Raw genomic sequence first — 6,000 nt, 5'->3', positions numbered from 1 at the left:
ATAAACTATTATATATTTCTGGAAAGCTCTAGATGTCTACTTTCCAACGCAATTGGAAGCGCATCATTTGGACTCCTGTAGCTCCAGAAATTCCATTTTGAGTGCAGAGAGGTCAGAATCCAACAGCATCAGCAGTCCTTTTTCAGCCTGAATAAGATTTTTGCTCAGCTCCCTCAATTTCAGCCAGAAAATACCTGAAATCACAGAAAAAAACACAAACTCATAGTAAAGTCCAGAAATATGAATTTTTCCTAGAAACTAATGAGAATAAACTAAAAACTAACTAAAATATACTAAATCTATATGAAATTAACCCTAAAAAGCGTATAAAATATCCGCTCATCATAGCACATCACTACCGATAAGCAAAAAACAATAAATGTCCTTAATTTGAATCTTTGATTAGCTTAGGCTAGTGAGGGTGTGTATCATTTGAGTATGGAAAACTTGGGACATTGGTTGAGGTAAAAGTACAATTTTTATTTTTGTTGAAAATATTGAGAATTGGGTACATATTCATGCACTATATGTAAAACCATATGCATTGATACGTTTGTATATAGTTTAGAAAGAAAAAAAAAAGAAAAAGAAATAAAAGGGGACAAAAATGCCCCAAATTCAATAAAAATCAATACAAATGGGATATGAACTAAAAAGAATGCATGAGTATGTGAAAAAGTGAGAATCATGGGTAGCTAGGTATTGTATTAGAATTATATAGGTTGTTATATGTGTTTGGTGAGATCTTAGGTTAATCAAAGATTCAAATTTTAAGCTCACTTGACCATATGCATCCTACCTTGACCCTAGCCCCATTACAACCTATGAACAAGTCCTCATGATGAATGTATGCATGCATTGAATAATTGTTGATTGTTAGATGAAAAACAAATCATGAAAAGCATGATTAGAAGAGAATTGAGTGAGCGACCCTATACACTAGAGCGATTAGAGCGAATACACTTCCGGTGAGGGTTCGATGCTCAATTCCTTGTTCCCAGCTTTCATGAGCATTCTTCTTGCAAGTCTATTTGAACCTCATTTTGATATTTGAATTGGTAGAGTTTGTGAGTCGTCATATGACCTTTGCCCTACTTGCTTATATATGTTCTTGGATATTGATTTACTTTTAACCAAGTAGGTAGAATCATCTTGCATTTAGTTGCATTCATATTGATAGGTGCACATAGTTTATTTGCATTGAATAAATGTTCATACCCCTTTTCTTGTCCTTCTTTATTCTTAGCATGAGGACATGCTTAGTTTAAGTGTGGGGAGATTTGATAAACCCCAATTTTATGATTTATCTTGTGCTTAATTTGGGGGATTTTATCAACTTTTCTCACATTTATTCGATGAAATAGCAGGGCTTTGTAATTCTCCCTAGATTTGTGCTTAAGTGTGAAAACATGCTTTTTAGGCCTTAAAATAGCTGAATTTAACTCACTTTAATTCCATTCGATGCCTTGATATGTTTTTTGAGTGATTTTAGGTTCATAAGGCAAGTATTGGATGGAAGAAGTGAGGAGAAAAGATTGCAAAGTAGAAGAACTCATAAAGAAATGAAGGAACCACAAAGCTGTCAAGCCTGACCTCTTCGCACTCAATCGATGATAACTTGAGTTACAGAGGTCCAAATGAGACAGTTCCAGTTGTGTTGGAAAGCTAGCATCTGGGGCTTCAAAATGATATAAAATGTACCATAGTTGCCTGATGTATAGGGGCACGTACGCGCACATGACGTGCACGCGCCGATGGATCAGCGTAGGTCCATTTTGGGCAACTTATTGGGGGCAATTTGTAGCTCATTTTGGTCCCAATCCAACTCATTTCTGATGCTATTGAACCCTAGGATTGAAGGGGGGAATGAACCAAGTAGTCATAGTTTAGTTTTCATCATGTTTTAGGGTAGAATTCTAGAAAGAGAAGCTCTCCATTCTCTCTAGAATTTAGGGTAGTTTAGGTTAATCTCTCTCAAATTTCTCTTTCAATTCCTGTTTTGATTTCAGTTCTCTTTATGTTTTAGTGTTCTATTGTCTTAATCTTCTTAGTTTCTCTTGTTAATTTCTTATTTTACTCTCTTTTATGTTGATGAATATTGTTGGATCTTGATTTCTTTGAATGCAATCTTATGTTTCCATGCTCTTTTATTTTTATCTTAGTTGTTATTGTTGATTTCTTGCTTGTGGTAGTCATGAGTTTCACTAATTCTAGCATTTTGTGATGTTTTGTTTTATTTCACTTTAGGTGTTTGATAAAATGTTTACACTAGTTTTTGAGTAGTTTTCTTGACTCTTGGCCTAGGCTAAGGAAATTGAGTGACCTTGAGTTATTGGGTCTCATTGAATTGGTGATTTGAGAACCCTTGGTGATCAATTTGATACCCATTGACACTAACCCACTACTAATCCAATTAGTAGATAGGTTGGAAGTTATGGGTTGATGTTGATTAAGCCATTTGCTATACTTCAAGTATAGAAGTACACTTAATGAGCTTGGTTCCTCACAATTATCAATAATTGGTTTGAGACAGCAAGGGGACCCTGCCTTGCCTGTCGGATTTGGGGCCAGAGACACACAGGATACCAGAGGACTAGCTGAGTTTTAAGTTGGTCAGCAGTTTCAGGATAAAGAGGAGGTCGTGTTAAGCGTGAAGATGTATAGCATCCAACTTAAGGTTGAGTATTAATAAACCACTATTTTATGGTTTATCTTGTGCTAATTTGAGTGATTTTTATCAATTCTTTTCTCACTTATTCATATAATTTGCATGGTTTTACAATTCCTTCCTGATTTTGTGATATAGTTGAAAACATGTTTCCTAGGCCTTTAAACTGTCATTTTTAATTATCCTTTATTACCATTCGATGCCTGATATGTGTGTTAAGTGATTTAAAGGTTTATAGGGCAGGAATGGCTTAGAGGATGGAAAGGAATACAAGAAATTGAAGGAATTGCTGAGCTGTCAAGCCTGACCTCTTCGTACTAAATCGACCATAACTTTAGCTACAAAGGTCCAAATGAGGTGGTTCTAGTTGTGTTGGAAAGCTAACATCTGGGGCTTCGAAATGATATATAATTTGCCATAGTTGCTTTGAAGATAATCGACACTCATGCATGCATCACGTGCACGCGTGCATTTGCGAAAATTCAGCGTATCAGAATTCGCCCCCAGCGATTTCTGGGCTCCTTTTGGCCCAGTTCCAAGCCCGAAAAACACAGAATAAGAGCTTCAGAATGGGGGAAACACAAGACACAACTCACACAACATTCATTCACATAATTTTAGGTTTAGATGTAGTTTCTAGAGAGAGAGGCTCCTCTCTCTAGGTTTTAGGATTTCTCTTAGTTTTAGGTTTATTTCTTTCCAATTCCAGGTTCAATGTTCCTTTAATTTAGTTTCTCTTCTACCTTTATTTATTCTAACATTCTAGTTTATTTATTTTCCCAATTTAGTTTATGAACTGCATGTTAGATTTGATTTCTTTATTTAATGCAATTTGAGGTATTTCATATTTATGATTTTAATTTAGCTTTTCACATTCTTAGCTTTGGTTGAGTAATTAGAAACTCTTGAGTTATCAAACTCCTTTGTTGATTGATAATTGAAAGTTGCTAATTGACTTGAATTTTACTAACTCTAGTTTTTCCTTGGGAGTTGAGTAAGACTTGAGGATTTATATTGATTTATCCATTTGACTTACCTTCATAGTAGAGGTTAACCAAGTGGGAGCAACAAATAATTCTCATCACAATTGATAAGGATAACTAGGAAAGGACGTCTGATTCTCATACCTTGCCAAGAGTTCACTTAATTATTAGTTTATTTTATTATCATTTACATTCCTTGTTTAATATTAAAAAACCCCAAAAATATACTTTTCCATAACCAATAATAAATCATACCTCCCTGCAATTCCTTGAGAGACGACCCAAGGTTTAAATTGTTCGGTTATCAATTTTATTAGAGGTTTGCTTAAGTGACAAAAAATTTTTTGTACGAAAGGATTCTTTGTTGGTTTAGAAACTATACTTACAACATGATTACTTTTGTGAAATTCTTTACTAGCAAAAATTCGTTCGTCAAAACGGCGCCGTTGCCGGGGAATTGCAAACGTGTGCCTTATTATTGGTTATTGTAAATATTTTCTTTTTGGTTATTTGTTAGTTTTTGTTAGTTTTAGGACTTAGTTGCTTGTTTTTATTCATTTTTGTTTTCATTTGTTACTATGAATTCTCACCCTTTCGGCTATGAGTTTTGTTCAAATTATGTTGCAGGGAATGGATGCTATAATGAGAACATGCATCAAGGTCAGAATAATCAAAGATGGGATGAGCCACAAGGATTTAATCAACCCTTTTGGCAACAACCACCTCCAATGGACTATCAACAACCATTCTATGATGCATACCAAGACAATGCTTATGGTAGACCTCTCCGTGACAATCAACACCCAGCACAATATATCTATGAATTTGATGATTTGGACTTTTGTGTGGTTTAGAATTCACAAATGAATTCTCGTTGCAAGTATAGTTTCTAAACCAACAATAATCATTTCATACAAAATTTGTTTGTCACAAGTACAAACCCCTAAAATCTATAAACTGAAGTATTCAAACCTCGGGTCATTCTCCCTAGGAATTGCAACAAAGTGTCTTGCTATTGGTTATAAGGTATGTTTGGGGGTTTTGAGTTAAGAAACAAGGAATGTAAATTGCAAAAGAAATAAACTAACAACTAAGAAAGCTCTTGGCAAGATATGAGAACTAGAAGTCCTATCCTAGTTATCCTCCTCAATTGTGACCATAATTGTCCATTACTACCACTTAGTTAACCTCTAATCATGGAGGAAAGTCAAGTGGATGAATCAACTTGATTCTACAAGTCCTAGCCAACTCCCAAGAGAAAGACTAGCTTTAGTGGTATCCAAATCAATTAGCAACTTCTAATTATCAATCTACAAAGGAATTGGATAACTCAAGCATCACTAATTACTCTATCAAAGCCAAGAGGAGAAAAATCTATACTAAAATCCAACCAAGCATTTCATCAAACACTTGGAAGGCATAAAAGGAAAGCAAAGTAAATTGATAACAACAATGAAATCTAACAACTACTTATTGCAAGGAATTAATAACAACAATCAAAGGAAACATAATTATTATGAATTACCTCAAATTAAATTGGAAGAAAATAGAAGGAACAAAAGTAGATCTACAACAAAGCATGGAAACAAAATAGAAGAGATTACAACAAAAGAATAGAGGAAGATGAATGTAACAAGAATTGAGAGTCAAAAGTAGAAGAAGGCATGAATTGAAACCTAGATCTAAGAACTAAACCTAATCCTAATTCTAATCCTAGAGAGAAGTGAGAGCTTCTCTCTCTAAAACTAACTTTTCCCTCAAAAACTACTCTAAACTAAACTAATGTGTGAAAGTATGTTAATTCCCCTTCAATCCTTGGTTTAAATAACATCAGAAATGAGTTGGATTGGGCCCACAAGGCTTTGTCATTCGCTGGCCACAAGTTGCATTAAGTGAATTGTGTGCATCCATCGACACGTACACGTACCGTGCGCATGAGCGTCCCTATGAGAAATGAAACCATGGCAAATATTATATCATTTTGAAGCCCTAGATGTTAGATTTCCAACGCAACTGGTATCGCATCATTTGGACCTCTGTAGCTCAAGTTATAGTCATTTAAGTGCGAAGAGGTCGGCTTGACAGCTTTTGCGATTCCTTCATTTCTTCATGAGTTCTCCATTTTTACATGCTTTTCCTTCATTCCCTTGATCCAATCTTTGCCTCCTAAATCTGAAATCACTTAACAAACATATCAAGGCATCTAATGGAATCAAGGTGAATTAAATTTAGCTATTCTAAGTCCTAAAAAGCATGTGTTCACTCTTAAGCACAATTAAAGGAGAAGTTATAAAACCATGCTATTTCATTGAATAAATGTGGGAAAAGATGATAAAACCCTCTAAATTC

The sequence above is a fragment of the Arachis hypogaea genome, chromosome 11 (assembly GCF_003086295.3).
Source record: "Arachis hypogaea cultivar Tifrunner chromosome 11, arahy.Tifrunner.gnm2.J5K5, whole genome shotgun sequence".
Taxonomy (NCBI): Eukaryota; Viridiplantae; Streptophyta; class Magnoliopsida; order Fabales; family Fabaceae; genus Arachis; species Arachis hypogaea.
Note: the sequence above shows the minus strand (reverse complement) of the source record.